The 17,827-nt window shown below is 41.6% G+C and overlaps 1 protein-coding gene across 1 annotated transcript in view; it reads left to right on the top strand.

Annotated features, from left to right (window-relative positions):
• LOC509870 (melanoma-associated antigen B3) overlaps nucleotides 1–17,827 on the top strand; it is a 54,355-nt gene that overhangs the window by 720 nt on the left and 35,808 nt on the right. The window lies entirely within an intron of this gene.

Below are 17,827 nucleotides of genomic sequence, written 5' to 3'. Positions count from 1 at the left end.
TTGCTGCTTCATTATCAAAGCTGGAATCATTATACCTGTAAATAAATATGAATTGCTTTTCATATTATTTTTTCATGTTTGATATTTAGTGTCTCATATGTATAGTCTTTTGTGTCATATAAGACAATATAGATGTCAGTACTTACAGCCAATTTTTCTTATAAATGGATGCTGTAAATTTACAATGTTGATAAATACAGTACTGTGAATATATTTTCTCTTATAATTTTCTTAATAACATTTTTTCTCTAGCTTACTTTATCATAAGAATACAGTAGAAAATACTTATAGCATACAAAATATGCATTGACTGTTTATCATTAAGGCTTCCAGTCAATAGTAGGTTATTATTAGTTAAGTTTGAGCAGTGTCAAAATTATACAGGGATTTTGACTGCGTGGGAGCTGGTACTTCTAAACTCCACATGGTTCAAGGGTCAATTGTACATCCTAAGGAAGTGAAGTCAGTATCTCAAAGAGACATCTTCACTCCTGTGTTCATTGCACCATTATTTACAATAGCCAAGATTTGGTAACAACCCAAAATCTACCAACAGATAAATGGATAAAGAACATGTGGTAGATGCAGACGATGGGATATAATTTCACCTTAAAAAGTAAAGAAATGTTGTTATATGGGACAACATGGAGAAACCACAGGGACATTCTAAATGAAATAAGCCAGTCTCAGAAGGACAAATGCTGCATGGTTTCACTTATATGAGGTATCTAAAGTTTTTAAACACATTGAAACACAGAAGGGCCATGGGAGGGAGAAATGGGCAGTTGCTTTTCACTTGATATAATGTTTCAGTTATTCATTGAATAAATTCCAGAAATCTGCTGTGCACCATTGTGCCTGTATTTAACAGTACTGTATTGTGTGCCTAAAATTTTGAGAGTAGATTTGATGTTAAATGTTTTTGCCACAACAATAATTTGACAAGTTGATTGTTTTGCTCTCTCTCCAGTAGAGAGTAAGCTGAGTAAGTGCAAGCATTTAGAAAACAGAACTCTTTTATGCTGTTAATGAGAATGTCAATGGGTGAAACCACTGTGGAAAACAGTATTGAGGTTTCTCAAAAAATTAAAAATCGAAATATGATATGATTCAGCAAATCCACTTCTGGGTATCTATCCAAAGGAGTTAAAATTAGACTCTCCAAGAGATATCAGCATTCCCATATTTGTTGCAACATTATTCACAATAATCAATACAGGGTAACAGCCTAAATGTCCTTTGATGAATGAATGGATAAATATATGCTATATATATATATATATATATATATATATATATATATGTAAAATGGAGTGTTGTGTGTGTGTGTCCTCAGTCACTCAGTTGTGTCTGACTCTTTTTTGACCCCATGGAAGGTAGCCTGCCAAGCTCCTCTGACCATGGGATTTTCCAGGCAAGAATACTAGAGCAGGTTGCTATTTCCTCCTCCAGGGGATGTTCCCAATCCAGGGATCGATTGAGTCTCCTGTGTGTCCTGCATTGGCAGGTGGATTATTTACCACTGAGCTAACTGGGAAGCCCATAATGGAGTACTATTCAACCTTAAAAAGAAGGAAACTTTTTCATTTGCAATAACAGAGATGACCTAGAAGACATTGTGCTAAGTGAAATAAGCCAGACACAGAATGACAAATACATGATACCACTTAAATGAGGAATCTAAAACAGGCAAACTGATAGAAGCAGGGTAGGATGGTGATTGCCAGGGCCTGGGAGGAGGCGTAATGTGGAAGTGATTGTCAAAGGACACAGATTTTCAGTTATACAAGATGAATAATTTCTAGAAATGTAATGTGGAGCATAGAGCCTATACTTAACAATTCCATATTGGATACTTAAACTTTTGCTAAAAGGATTGTTAATTGTCCTTGCTCCTCCTCACCTCCACAAAAATAAATGAGTAAATCAATAAAGAGTATAGGAGGAAACTTTTGGAGGTAATGAACATGTTTATGGCATAGACTGTAGCGGTGGTTCAGAAGTGTATCAGATCAGATCAGATCAGTCGCTCAGTCGTGTCCGACTCTTTGCAACCCCATGAATTGCAGCACGTCAGGCCTCCCTGTCCATCACCAACTCCCGGAGTTCACTGAGACTGACGTCCATCGAGTCAGTGATGCCATCCAGCCATTTCATCCTCAGAAGTGTATATTTATTTCCAAACATCGAGTTGTATACATTAAATGAGTACAGTTTTTTTATATGATAATCATATCTCAATAAAGTGTTTTTTTAAAAAAAGAGCAGATATTTGGTCTTATTTGGGATTGTAGTCTGAGCATAATGCAAAGTGTGCTGCTGCTGCTGCTCAGTCGCTTCAGTCGTGTCTGACTCTGTGCGACCCCATAGACGGCAGCCCACCAGGCTCCCCCGTCCCTGGGATTCTCCAGGCAAGAACACTGGAGTGGGTTGTCATTTCCTTCTCCAGTGCATGAAGGTGAAAAGTGAAAGTTAATTCGCTCAGTCCTGTCTGACTCTGTGCAACCCCATGGACTGTAGCCCACCAGGCTCCTCCATCCATGGGATTTTCCAGGCAAGAGTACTGGAGTGGGGTGCCATCTGCAAAGTGTACAGTAGGCACTTTATATTTAATCAATAAAAGCAGAAAGAAAAAGTATAAATAAGGAAAAGACTGTTAATTTTTGGTTTACCTAACTCCTTCTTGTGCTTTTTCTTCTAAAAATTAAAGTTATATGCTTGTATTTGCTTATATTATTTAGGAATGTAAGATAAATTCTAATGGATTAGGCCGTATGCTTATTCTCTTGTTTATTTCCCAATTATTATTTGAGAAGGAGCTCTTTATTTTTTCTGTTGGCTGTGAAGCATGCTGGACCATCCCCAACCAGGGATCAAACCCACCCATGCCCCCTGCATTGGGAGCAGGGAGTCGTAAACAGTGGACCAAGAGAGAAGTTCTGAGAATGACCTTTTTGGTAGGCTTACTAGTACTGTGGATGCTTTTTAAAAAACTGGAACAACAGCAACCTCCAAAACAAGATCCTGTCCATTGAATTTTAGAGTCTAGGAGGTACTATTATATGAAAAGATGGTGAGATACTCTCTATGACCAAAAGCAGGGTTCTCCAAACTTCAGGCCTCCAACCAGCACCTCCTGTGAGATCAGCAGCAGCATTTAGATTAGAAATAAAATTCACAATAAATGTAATGTGCTTGAATTATCCCCAAACCATCCCCCATTCCCAGTGTGTGGAAAAACTGTCTTCTACAAAACCAGTCCCTGGTGCCAAAAAGGTTGGGGACTGCTGAAAGAACAAGTCAAAAGCAGGGGTAAGGAGGGCAGGCAGTTGGAGTTGAAAGCAAGTGTAAATGGCCTGCGGTGAGGCAGTTTGGAGCCTTGTTGTTGTTCAGTCATTAAGTCATGTCCCACTCTTTGTGACCCCATGGACTGCAGCTCACCAGGCCTCCCTGCCCTTCACTATCTCCCGGAGTTTTCTGAAACTCAAGTGCATTGTCAGTGATGCCATTGAACCATCTTGTCCTCCGCTGCCCCCTTCTCCTCCTACCCCAAATCTTTCTTTCCTAGCATCAGGGTCTTTTCCAATGAGTTGGCTCTTTGCATCAGGTGGCCAAAGTATTGGAGCTTCAACTTCAGCATAAGTCCTTCCAATGAATATTCAGGGTTGATTCCTTGAGGATGGACTGGCTTGATCTCCTTGCTGTCCAAGGGACTCTCAAGAGTCTTCTCCAAGACCACAGTTAGAAAGCATCAATTCTTCGACACAGCTTTCTTTATAGTCCAGTTCTCACATTTGTACATTACTACTGGAAAAACCATAGATGTAGGTACCTTTGTCAGCAAAATGATGTCTCTGTTTTTTAATACAATGTCTAGGTTTGGAGCCTTAGGAAAATGCAGAGCCTTCAGTGAGAAGTCATATTAAGTGAGGTTGTCTTGTGGGCTAGAGAGACAGTGGGAGTGGTGGGCATGGCCAGATTCTCAGATGGAGGGCCTCAGAGAGTCCAGAGACTCCTGCACTGGTGACATTTACCCTGGGTTGAGGGAGCCAGAGACCTTTCTATTAAGAAGGTACTCGATTATTTCTATCTTGTGTGTAATTGGGCAAATTCTAGGGAAGTTCTAGATTTTTTTGCTGGTACTTAAATACGTGGAAATATTGGTTATTTAGATGAAAGGGTAGCTAGGAAGGAAGATACTGGTCAATGACAAAAATTCTAAGAACTTTGAGTGGTTTGCAACTGGGAAAGATTTACCTCAAGCACATTCTATGTTACATCCTCTGGTGTGACTGTTACAAGATTGTCCTTGCTAGGCAACATTTTAATTCACTGTGATTTTCTTTGTCTTGGAGTTTGGTTAATGTGCTGTAGTTCAGGAGGCTAGTGAAACCGCATGTGAAACAATTGACCAGCTTAAACTGCTTTTGCCTCCTCAAAGAGATTGTTGATTAATCACACCTTGCGTCATTTTACAAAGAAAGAACTGTAAGTGTCCAAGAAGGAACGCATGACCTCAGGATGACCCCGGAGCCAAGACGTCAATCTGGGGAACTCAGAGACTACAAATGTTGCCCCAAGGGCCATTGCAAAATGAGAAGTCCTTCAATAAGGAAAGCCTGGCTTCCTGTAACCTGAGTAGCTGATGGACTAATTTAAGACTAGCCAATTAGCTTCCAAGTTAGAAATTCCCGTGACCCCTTAGATTTCACCCAGGCTGCTGGATTGAAGAGAGATTTGATACCTTGCCTCCTGCTTTGGTCGGCCTTGCAGTAAAGCTCTTTTCTCAAAAGCTCTTGCCATAAGTATTGGCTTCTGTGCACATCTGTCAGTGAGCCCATGTTCAGTGAGTTTGGGCAGCCTAGTTGAAATTTAGGACTTGTGACCATCTGCTTGATGCACTTAGCCCCTGGTGGTTCTCAGCACCCACCCTGAGTGGCCACCTCGACTGAGTTTGTCTAGAAAGTCGGCTCTCAGGTTCCTGTTTCCTAGCCATGGCACTCTGGGCTCCTTGGGCTTCTTTGGCTCCTTTCCTTTTAAGAAAAGGAATAGCTCCTGGATCATATATCTTTGGGGTGAGTAACCTCATTATAATGTTCCTATAGCTAAATGTGCTATGTGTAGTTAGAATGTGCCTGTAGTCTAATAAGAGAGAAGGCAATGGCACCCACTCCAGTACTTGCTGGAAAACCCCATGGATGGAGGAGCCTCGTGGGCTACAGTCCATGGGGTCACTAAGAGTCAGACACGACTGAGCGACTTCACTTTCACTTTTCACTTTCATGCATTGGAGAAGGAAATGGCAACCCACTCCAGTGTTCTTGCCTGGAGAATCTCAGGGACGGCAGAGCCTGGTGGGCTGCCGTCTATGGGGTCGCACAGAGTCGGACACGACTGAAGCGACTTAGCAGCAGCAGCAGTAGTCTAATAATCTCATCAGGGATGTGGGTTAGAGAGGACTGGACTGCTGAATGGCATCACCAACTCAATGGAAACGAGTTTGAGCAAACCTCAGGAGACAGTGAAGGACAGGGAAGCCTGGAATGTTATAGTCCATGGGGTGGCAAAGAGTCAGACACACCTGAGCAACTGAACAATGACAACAACACTGTGGGTTAGGGTCCCGCCTAGTGGAGTTTCTTCCATCTGGATAAAATCCAGAGGCTAGGATGAGGGGTTGTTTAGGGACCCTCCTGAGGGGAAAATGCAAGAGGTTAGAGCTGCTGAGGTATTCAACGATTGGGTTAGAGCCTCGAACACTACGTTAAGGTCCCAGGTCTTTGGATTTATTTGCCTATTTTTAACTATGTCTGACTGTTACATGTGTTGGGATTGGCTAATAGGAAGTTGGCTATTGGATGACTGTGACAAAATTTTATTAAACCTGTTATTAATGAGGGTCCTCTGAATCGGGAGATAAACGCCTTGCTCCTGGACTGGAAACCTTGCTTTATGGAGGTGATGGAGTTTTTTACTCATACTTTTGGCCACCTGATGTGAAGAGCTGACTCATTTGAAAAGACCCTGATGCTGGGAAAGATTGAGGGCAGGAGGAGAAGGGGACAGAGGATGAGATGGTTGGATGGCATCACCGACTCAACGGACATGGGTTTGGGTGGACTTTGGCAGTTGGTGATGGACAGGGAGGCCTGGCGTGCTGCGGTTGATGGGGTCGCAAAGAGTCGGACACGACTGAGTGACTGAACTGAACTGAAGGTGATTGCCTGTAGATATTGTTACAGATGGATATCCTTTTTTAAAAGAATACTTTTACTGGAGAATTACTGATTTACAATCTTGTGTTTAAGGTGCACAAGAAAGTGATTCAGTTACATATATATTCAATCTTTTCCAGATTCTTTCCCATATAGGTTATTACAGAATATTGAGTAGAGTTGCCTATGCTATATCAGAGGTCCTTTTCAGCTATCTATTTTATATATTGCTGGTTTGTGTATGTTCATCCCAATTTCTAATGTATCCATCCCCCCATGTTTCCCCTTTAGTCATCATAAGTCTGTTTTCAGAATGTGAGAGTCTGTTTCTGTATTTTAAATAAGTACATTTGTGTCATTTTTTAAAAATTAGTACCTATGAGTGGTATAATATGGTATTTGTCTTTGTCTGACTTACTTCATTCATTATGAAAATCTCTTAAGTCCATCCGGTGCTGCAAATGACATTCTTTCATTCTTTTTTATGGCTGAGTATGATTCCATTGTATTTATGTATCACATTTTTATTCATGGACCTGTAGGTAGTTTCCATGTCTTGGCTATTGTAAACAGTGCTGCAGTGACCATGGGTGTGCTTGTACCTACTCGAATTATGGTTTTCTTCAGATATATGCCCAGGTAGTCTATTTTTTAAATGTTATTGGAGTACAGTTGATTTACAATATTGTGTTAATTTCAGGTATATGGCAAAGTGATTCAGTTATACATTTATGTACATTCATTAATTTTCAGTTTCTCTTTTCATATAGGTTATCACAGAATATTGATTAGAGTTTCCTGTGCTACGTAGGAGGTCCTTGTTGGTTATCTATTTCATATATAATGGTGTGTGTATGGTCATCCCAAGCTGCTGATTTCTCTCTCCCTCACTACGTTTCCCCTTTAGTAACCATAAGTTTGTTTTCATCATCTTTCTGTTTTGTAAATAAGTTCATTTTATCACTTTTTAAAATTAGATTGCACATAGGAGGGATATACTTGTCTTTGTCTGACTTAATTCGCTTAGCATTACAATCCCTGGGTACACCCATGTTGCTGCAGATGGCATTCTTTCATTCTTTGTTATGGCTGAGTAATACTCCTTTATATTTACAGACCACGTCTTTATCTACTCCTCTGTTGATGGACATTTAGGTTGCTTCCATGTCATAGGTATTGTAAATAATGCTGCAATGAACAGTGGGTGCTGTACCTTTTTTGAATTATGATTTTCTCTGGATATATTCCCAGGAGTGGGATTGCTGAATATTATGGTGGTATTATTTTTTTGTCTTATTTTCCTGGAGTATAAGTGATTTACAGTGTTGTGTTAGTTTCAGGTGTATAACAAAGTGACTCAGTTATGCATACACATGTATTCCTTCATTTTCAGATTCTTTTCTCATACAGTTTATTACAGAATATTGAGTAGAGCTCTCTCTGCTATACAGTAGGTCCTTTTTTGGTTATCTCTAGTATATACAGTTGTGTATGTGGACTTCCTGGGTGGTGCAATGGTAAAGAATCCACCTGCCAATGGAGGAGACACAAGAGAAGCACATTCGGTCCCCTGATCGGGAAGATCCCCTAGAGTAGGAAATGGAAACTCACTCCAGTATTCTGGCCTGGAAATTCCATGGACAGAGGAGCCTCTTGGACTACAGTCCATGGAGTCACAAAGAGTCCAACACGACAGTTGTATATGTTTATCTCAAGCTCCTAATGTATCCCTCCCTCAACATTTCTCCAATGGTAACCATAAGCTTGTTTTAGGTATCCCAAAGTCTCTTTCTATGTTGTAAATAAGTTCATTTGTGTCATTTTTAAAAATTGGATTCTACATATGAGTGTTGTCATATGATGTTTGTGTTTCTGTGTCTTACTTAGTATGACATTCCCTAGGTCCATCCATGTTGCTGCACATGGCATTATCTCTTTTTTATGGCTGAGTAATATTCCATTGTACCACATCTGCATTATTCATTTCTCTGTAGATGGACATTTAAGTTACTTCCATGTCTTGGCTAATGTAAATAGTGTTATAATGAAGATTGGGTACATGTGTATTTATGAATCATAGGTTTCTCTGGATATGTGCCAGGAGTGGGATTGCTGGATCATATGGTAACTCTATTTTTAGTTTTTAATGGAACTTCCATAACGTTCTCCATAGTGACTGTGTCAATTTGCATTCCCACTGAGAGTTCAAGAGTGTTCCCTTTTTTCCACACTCCATTATTTGTTGTTTGCAAATTTGGGGATGATGACCATTCTGGCTGGTGTGAGGTCATACCTCATTGTACTAATCATTTGCATTTCTCTGATACTTAGTGATGTTGAGCATCTTTTCATATGCTCTTTGGTCATCTGTATGTCTTCTTTGAAGGAATGTTTGTTTATACACTCTGCCTATTTTTTTATGGGATTGTTTATTTGACACAGAGGTGCATGAGCTATTTATATATTTTGGAGATTATTCCGCTGTTGTTTGCTTTGTTTGCAAATATTTCCTCTCATTCTGTGAGTTGTCTTTTTGTTTTTGGTTTCTTTTGCTGTGTGGAAGCTTTTGACTTTAATTAAAGGTCACCTGTTTGTTTTTCTTTTTATTTCCATTACTCCAGGAGGTGGATCAAAAGCCATTTTACTAAAACAAAATACTACTGCAATTTATGTCAAACAGTGTTCTGCCTAGGTTTTCCTCTGAGAGTTTTATAGTGTCTAGCTTTACATTTCAGTCTTTGATCCATTTTGAGTTTATTTTTATGGTGTTAGAGCATGTTCTAAATTCATTATTGTACATGTAACTGTCCAGTTTTCAAGGCACCACTTACTGAAGAGACTGTCTTTTTTGGTTCGCTAGTATTTTGTTCAGGATTTTTCCATCTGGGTTCTTCAGTGATATTCGCCTGTCGTTTTCTTTTCTTTTCGTTTTTTTTTTTTTCCTGTGTGCTTCTCTATCTGGTTTTGCTCTCAGGGTGATGGTGGCCTCATAGAATGAGCTTGGGAGTGTTCCTTCCTCTGTAATTTTTGAGCATTACAGTGGAAGAAATTGGTCAGTCAACTGCAGAGCTCAGTTTGCGCTGATGAGTGGCCAGGAAGAGCCAAGACAGCTGACCTAATAGTAATAAATTCCATCCAGGCACCAAAACGCCCACTTTAAAGCAATAGCCTGTAAAGAGCCATGTGAAGGAAACAAAGTCTCTGATAACTACCTTTCTTAAATACCAATTAATCCAACCTTGTCAATCCTTATATAACACTCCAGTCCTGTTGGTACAAAAATCTGGGACCTGGGATTATCATTTTCTAAAGAATTTGAGACTCATTAACCAAATTGAGGATGATTTCCCACAAGCTTGAAGAATGTACAGAGAGAAATGGGGGGATTGAAGAATAAAGCATTGACCAGTTTAAAGTGGTTTTGCCTCCTTAAAACAGGTTGTTGATTAATCAAACCTTGAGTTATTTTTAGAGGCAGCACTATGCATGTGCCAAAAAGGAGCCTATGTTTCCAGGATGACTGCAGAACCAAGAGGGTCCAGTCTGTGGAACTCTCAGAGTAGGAATGTTGCCAGGGGAGAACTGTATGAAGTCCTTCAATATGGAAAATCTGGCTTCTAGCAGCATGAATAGCTTACATGAACTAATTCAAGACTAGCCAATTAGTTTCCTAGGTTGCAGTTCCCCTAAACCCTTTCATTTTACCTCAAACTCTGGATTGAGGAGACAGATTTGAGAGCCCTACTTCCTGTCTTCTTGCTACTCCACCTTGGATTAAAGTTTTTCTCTCAAAGCCCGTTCCATAGTATTGGCGTCTATGTGCATCAGGCAGTGAGCCCTTGCTGGGGAACACTAGTGACTGATAGGCCTGGAATTAGTCCTCTCTGAATTCCTCTAGATCCGACGCTGTTATACTGCTCTTGGCCTAAAGCAGAACTTGTGTCCCTTAACACTCAAATGTATCTTGGGATAAAAGTAAGGACTCTGGATATATTCCAATACACTTCTTCGGGCACAAAGCCTTGAAGGCTACATCAATAAATGACATGAATAAAGAAGAGAAACAGATGATAGGGACAGTAAGATCGTCTCTCTATGCAGTGTCCGATAACCTCAATCAGAATAGCACAAAACCATCTTGGATGGCTTTTTTCCTTTAGAATTGTATTCATATCTCAGACATGGTGACTTGGGTTCTAGATCACTGCAATAAAGTGAAAATTGCCATAGAGTAAATCATTAGGAATTTAGGGGATTCCCAGTGCTTATAAAAGTTGTTAATCCTATTGTACACTTACTAGAAGATGTCTAAAATATGCACAGAGCTTAATTTACAAATGTAAGACAGTTACAATAGTAACAAAGACAACTGATCAGAGCACCAGAAGAAATGAAATAAGGAAAGAGTTTAAAATGTTTAAAGAACTAACAATATGTGAAACAGGGACCCCAAGTGAATACATGATGTTGGGAAAATGATGCAGAACGTTCAATGCATGGTTACCATAAACTTTCAGTTTGTAACAAAACACAGTATTTGTGATGCATGACTACATGCGGTACAATGTTTGAAAAGTATGCCTGTCAATCAATTAAAACAAGTCATGAAAAGAGACTGACTCTGGCTTTTGAAAAGCATGGACCAGCATTTTTCTCTGGGAACATACCCCATTCTGCCCCCTGCCTTCTGTATTACTTTCCCCATCTCAGGTCAAGTCTGGGACATGAAACTGTAAGGTTTGCATTAGGGACACTGCTCAAGAGTTTGCCGGAATGTGGCGCTCCCCAGGAATTCTTAAATCCAAGAGATAGACAAAATTTGGGCCCCCATAGGTGAGGACTGGAGAGACAAGCACCATAAAATACAGGTCATTCAGAGACCTGCCCAAATTTGCTCTCAGGCCTAGAATGCCCAGACAGGACATTCCCTCTTATAAGCCTTGTAGTTCTCTGTGAGGTCAAAGTCTCAGTTTAAGAAGAATGGCCTCAGTTCAGTAGAGGGAGAATCTCAGGTTGGAGGGTCACGTCCCAGGACTGGCAAGGACCATGGTGAGTTCCCTGAGTGAAGAAAGAAGTATCACTAGACCCACAAACGAGGAGGCTTTACAGACCCCTGCCCCTATTCCTAACCCCGGTGGCTCCAGGCAGAGTTAATGGGGATGGGAAGCCTCTTCATTTCTGTCTGGTCTCAGCGAGGGAATGGATGGAACCCCAGTTCTTAGGAGGGTGGCATCTTGACCATCACCACCGGGAAGATGAGGACCATCAGTGCTGATGAGAGGGTCTCTCCCACCAAGGAGGAAGGCTCACAGAGTGACTCTGCCCCTGTCAAGGAGAGATGCACAGAGAAGCGCCCTGATTCCCCACTAGGGACTCGGAGAGGTGAAGGCTTCATTTGGGGGCAGGAGGACTCAAGTCCGTAGTGCGAAGGGTCCTGGGCTCTGACAGATGGCATGGTGAGGACTCTAAGGGATGACCCAGGGACTGCTGAACACTGAATGACGGGGTCCCCACAGAGCCCCACCCCTTCTATCATCCTTCAGAGATCGTGCACAGGGCAGCCATAGCCGAAAGTGTCTCTGCAAAACTTCCGTGCTGGTGGCGAAGAGCTCGGACTGATGTTCAGCGTGTTCGTGTGGCTAAGAGTGGATTCCCAGGACTGATCTGTAGGCAAGGTCAGGACCTGAATGTGGACTCAAGGGACCATTCCCCCGTCCTGTAACAAAGATAACACCCAAAGTCTCATCTCTGTGATCGGCAGGGGACGGTTCCTAAAACTCTCTTAGGCCGATTTCTTCGGTATATCTTGATCTAAGACATTCTGTAAGATAAGCGATTACTTGATTCTGTAAATGAAGGAAACCTAGGCCCTAACTCCAGTCACGGGAGAGCGCCAAGTGCGAACGAGGCATGGGGCAGTAAAGATGGTGACACAAAGCGGCACCCATGCACTCAATTCCCAGACTTCTCCCCTGCCGAACTCTAAGAGGTGAAACTTTGGAGGCTTGTGGACACAGTTCGGGAAAGGGAGGAGTGTCAGACTCTGAGAGATACGAAGATGGGGACTCTGAATGAGGACTGTAGAACACCCCGACAGGCTTCTTCCCACCACCCCGCCCCCCCCCCCCCCCCGCCACAACCCCACCTCTTCTGTCAACTATTGGAGATCCTGGGTATCACAGCTTTGAGAGTTAAGGAAGAGAGGGCCCAAGCCAGCAGATGTCCCAGTGTTCCTCCAGCAATTCTTCCTACACCTAATGAAGCTGAGCCAAATTCTGTACTTTGTGGCTGAAGATAGCATTCAGTGTTCTATAAGTAGTATAGAACGGGGCATCCCAGAGGGTGCACAGTGTATAATTCCTTGGGGTTTGTGTTCTGTATGAGGAATTTAGAGATAAATCTGTGTTTTTATATTCTTGCTACTTTTCAAAGGTTGCTCCTCAATGAAAGCTTATAATCTAAGTGTACGAATGACATCAGTCACACTTACTGTTGTTTATCGGTCTTAAGAGTTTTTCTGTTGTGTAAAAGAAGTGGGAAAGCTTCCATCTTATTTAGTAAGCTGGTGCAAGATAACCTGGCATTTCAATATGTTATTTCCTTGACAATTTGAAAACACTAAGCAGTGCAATATGTGGGATCAAGAAATAGAGGGAAAGTAAGATGGATGGTATTTTGTTTCCTCATCTTTTGTAGTCTGTGTTTTACAAAATTATAAATGACAGTGTATGTTTCGTTAATTCAAAAATGTAAAATTAAATTCTAAGAAATTCATCTCATGCTCACAGGCTCATTTATTCCCTAAACAGTAATTGAGCCTCTGCTCATAGAAGACTCCGTGCTAGTACTTGGAGAGCTGAGAAAAAGATCTAGCCACTGACTATAAAATTACAGAGTTGAGAAGCAGCTGTCATGTAAAGGAAATGGTGACATGACAGCAGTCAGATGTGAATTCCCTGATGCAAGGGAGTGGTGGGCCTCGGGAAAGTATGACTTCTGGTGCAAAGTAATTATAAGTTGAGTGCATGGCGGGCTGGATGAGGCTGTGGCAATCGTGACCAGGGACCAGGTTCTCACATGGTGGGCTGCATAGTTTAAAGACAAAGCCTGGGAAGGGAAACTGCCCTTAACAGTTACAGGCACACTTCACTCTGTTGCCCGTTGCTTTATTGTATTTCACAGGCACTGCTTTTCTTTTCTTTGTTCTTTTTCTTTAACAAATTAAAAGTTTGTGTTAGTCAACCTTGCTTCCAGCAAGTCTTTCGGCTCCATGTTGCCAACACCATTTGCTCACTTCATGTCTGTGTGTCACGTTTTGGTAACTCTTGCAATGTTCACACCCTCAGCAGCAAAAATGATGGACTCAGTGAAGGCTCAGATAGTGGTTAGCATCTTTTTTCTTTTAGCAAAGAGGTGTTTTTATTTAAGATATCTATATTGTCCTTAGGCATAATGCTATTGCCCACTTAATAGCCTATAATATAGTGTAAACATAAATTTTATGAAAGCACTGGGAAACCAAAAAATTCGTATGACTCAATTGTGATGTGGACTTTCCTTTCAGGGTTGAGACCCAAACCTTCAGTATTTTCTGAGTCTGCCTGTGCTTTGGAATTGTGAGTAAATCAGAGAGCAATCATGTGAAGCTGCCATGGAATGTGTCCTGTGCTCTTATTCCAGTACAGGGAAACCCTGTGGAGATTAGATGGTTTATTCATGTTCTCTTCTGTCTATGGAGTTTCCCAGAAACTCCATAGTTTCCCCTGAGGTGGGATGATGCCTTGAAGCCACTGGACTGGCTCACTCTGCCCTTGGGGTGGGGGAGCCAGAGCCCACACCACTAAAAAAATAATAATAATTGAAATCAAGTTACTTGACTGTAATTTGACAAACAATAGGGAAGGAATAGACACTTGTGGGTGGTTAAATGAATGAAAGTGGGAGTGGTTTATGAAAAAGGGCAAGTGAGAGATAGGTAAGTTTGGGGCCCTTGAAATATTTAGGAGCTTTGTGTTACATCCACTGAGGATATCTACCTCATGGTGACCTTCAGTGGCATACTCTTAATTGGGATATGCTAGTTTTCCTTGCTAACCAGGATTTTTCTGATAGAGGGTTCTCTGCCCTGCTGCTGCTGCTGTTGCTTCAGTCGTGTTCGACTCTGTGCCACCCCATAGATGGCAGCCCACCAGGCTTCCACGTTCCTGGGATTCTCCAGGCAAGAACACTGGAGTGGGTTGCCATTTCCTTCTCCAATGCGTGAAAGTGAAAAGTGAAAGTGTAGTTGCTCAGTAGTGTCCGACTCTATCGACCTGATGGACCCCAAACTACCAGGCTCCTCCATCCATGGGATTTCCCAGGCAAAACTACTGGAGTGGGGTGCCATTGCCTTCTGCAGTTGCCATGGCAGATCCTTGTAAATGTCAGAAAGAGATGTCCTCATATTCTTCTCAGGGGTAACAGAAAAGTGATGAGCTTGATTTGAGATGGAGGTCTCAGGTCAGCAGAGGGGGAACTCTTAGGCCTTCACCTGAGTCACATTTAGGGTACGGAGTCAGCACCCTCAGTGGGATCACCATCATATGCGTTCTCAACCTGCCTGATGCAGTTGTCACTCATGGCATGACAGGTGTGGTCAAGCAATGCCACCCTCACATCCTTTTGGATCTCAGGAAGTGAGAGCTTTTCTCTGTAGAAATGTTCTCAGATCCACAAAGAGGGGAGCCTCGGGTCCTGCCTGCATCCAAATCAAGCTAACTGAGGATTGAGGGGCCCACCCACTTTTGGATAGAGGGGTAAGAGGGCCTGGCCCTGCACTCAAGACTGAGATCCTGAGAGAAGGGTGTGGGACTGAGCCACCACCCCAGGCCCCAAAGATTTTTTTAACTTTCCTTTTTTAAAGCAGTTTTAGATTGACAGCAAAATGGAGCAGAAAGTACAGAGAGTGCCCATATGTGTTCTTCCTGGACACGTGTACAGCCTCCCCCACTGTCAGTGTCTCCCAGTAGAGTGGGCTGTTTGCTACAATCTAGGAAGCTACTTTAGCAAACAGTCCTGACCTAGCACACTTACTTGCTTACTTGCATTATCTTCATTCTTGGTATTGTACCCACTGTGAATATAGACAAATGGATGATGACTTGTATCCAGCCTTATGGGCTTCCCTGGTGAGTCAGCAGTAAAGAATCCACCTGCCCATGCAGGAGACACGGGTTCAATCCCTGGATGGGAAGATCCCCTGGAGAAGGAAGAGGCAACTCACCCCAGTGTTCTTGCCTGAGAAATCCCATAAACAGAGGAGCCTGGCAGGCTACAATCTGTGAGGTCGCAAAGAATCGGACATGACTGAGCAACTAAACAACAGCATCCACTCCTATAGGGTCATACAAAGCAGTTTCACAACAGTAGAACCTCTCTGTGCTCTGTTCATCCCTCCCTCTGCCCATCCCCACCGAGTCCCAGGCAACCATTGGTCTTTTTACTGTTTCTATAGTTCTGCTTTTTCCAGGAGTCATGTAGTTGGAATCATGCAGTGTGTAGCCTTTTCACATTAGTTTCTTTCACTTAATAATACACATCTAAGGTTCCTCCATGTCTCTTCAGGGTTTGGAAACTTATTCATTTTTCGCACTGAACAGTATTCCATTCCTTATCCTGTTACCTGCTAAAGAACCCCATTGTTGCTTTTTATAAGTTTTGAAAAATATGAGCTAAGCTGCTATAAAGAGCTGCATACAGGTTTTGTGTGGATGTAAGTTTCCAGCTCATCTGGCTAAACACCAAGGAGCATGACCACTAGATTATAGGGTAAGAGTATGTTTGTTGTTTAGTCGCTTAGTCATGTCTGACTCTTTGTAACCTCATGGACTATAGCCCACCAGGCTCCTCTATCCATGGGATTTCCCAGGCATGAATACTGGAGTGGGTTACCATTGCCTTTTCCAGGGAATCTTCCCAACTCAGGGATTGAACCCATGTCTCCTGCAATGCAGATGGATTCTTTACCATTGAGCCACCTTGGAAGCCCAAGAATATGTTCAGTTTGTTAAAAAAAAAAAGCAATTTATTAAGGTATGTTTGACATACAATAACCTGTACATATTTAATGTATACAGATTGATGAGTTTGGAGTTAAGTCTACTGTGAAACTACCACCACAGTTTATGCCATAAACATATCCATTACCTCCAAAATTTCCCTCTCACTCTTTTTAAAGTTTATTTTTAATTGGAGTATAGTTGCTTTACAATATTGTGTTGGTTTCTGCCATACATCAACATGAATCAACTATAGGTATTCATATTTCCCCTTCCACTTGAAACTCCCTCCCACCTCCCACTCCTTCCCACCCGTCTTCGTTATCACAGAGCAGTGGTTTGAGCCCTACATCTGCATCTCCATTCCTGACCTGCAAATACATTCATCAGTACCATCTCTCAAGATTCCATATGTATGCATCAGCATACGATATTTATATTTCTCCTTCTGACTTACTTCACTCTGTACAATTGGCTCTAGGTTCATCCAGCACATTAGAACTGAGTCAAATGTGTTCGTTTTTATTGGTTAGTAGTTTTCTGTTGTATATATATATGTACCACAGCTTCTTTATCTATTCATCTATCAGTGGACATCTAAGTGGCTTCCATATCCTAGCTATTGTAAATATTGCTGCAATTAACATTGGAGTACATGTGTCTTATTCAGTTATGGCTTCTTAAGGGTATATGCCCAATAGTGGGATTGTTAGATCATATGGTAGTTTTATTCCTAATTTTTAAGGAATTTCTATACTGTTCTCCATAGTGGCTGTATCAATTTACATTCCCACCAACAATGCAAGAATGTTCCCTTTTCTGTACACACTCTCCAGCATTTATTGTTTGTAGCTTTTTTGATCATGGCCATTCTAGGAGTTGCCTTCTCACCCTTTATGTTTTCTGTGTGTGATAAGAACACTTGCCATAGTATTTCCCCTCTTAGAGAGTGTACAATATAGTATTCTTAACTATAAGCTCTATATTATATAGTAGTTTCCTAGAACTTATTCATTTTGTTTAATTAAACTTTGTAACTTTTGATTAATACTAAGAATTGGAATACTGTCTGCCATATCAGTGAATAAACATTGTCAGTTATCAACAGTTGCAGCCCACACAGATGGTGAGCCTTGAGGGAACACAAGATGTAAAACTATGGGATACAGATAGGTGAGGTGCATATCAGAGGAATGATTTCAGTGAGCCCAGATTCTTGCATCTTCCCATACAAGGAAAAGCACTAAAGTCCTTAACTTGGGTTATCTGGTTTTCCTTCATTTATGATAATCTTTTGATATTCAGACTACCTGCCCTTTGTTGCAAAACTTTTATGTGACCTGGCTCCTCCCCTCCCTCCCTGGCCAGAGCAGTTTGAACTCTCAGGGTTACTTGAGATGCTGCCTCCTGGGTAGAAGTCCTAAACGTTTCTACCAAATAGAACATAACTGTCAACTTTTAGGTTGTCAATGTTTTTTAAGTCTACAGTTCCTTCCCATCCACCCTCCCATAGCCTCCGGCAACCACCACTCTATTTTCTGCTTCTTTGACTTTGACCATTTTAGATTGCTCCTA

The sequence above is a fragment of the Bos taurus genome, chromosome X (genome assembly GCF_002263795.3).
Source record: "Bos taurus isolate L1 Dominette 01449 registration number 42190680 breed Hereford chromosome X, ARS-UCD2.0, whole genome shotgun sequence".
NCBI classification, from domain to species: domain Eukaryota; kingdom Metazoa; phylum Chordata; class Mammalia; order Artiodactyla; family Bovidae; genus Bos; species Bos taurus.
Note: the sequence above shows the minus strand (reverse complement) of the source record. Positions and strands in the feature narration are given on the sequence as shown.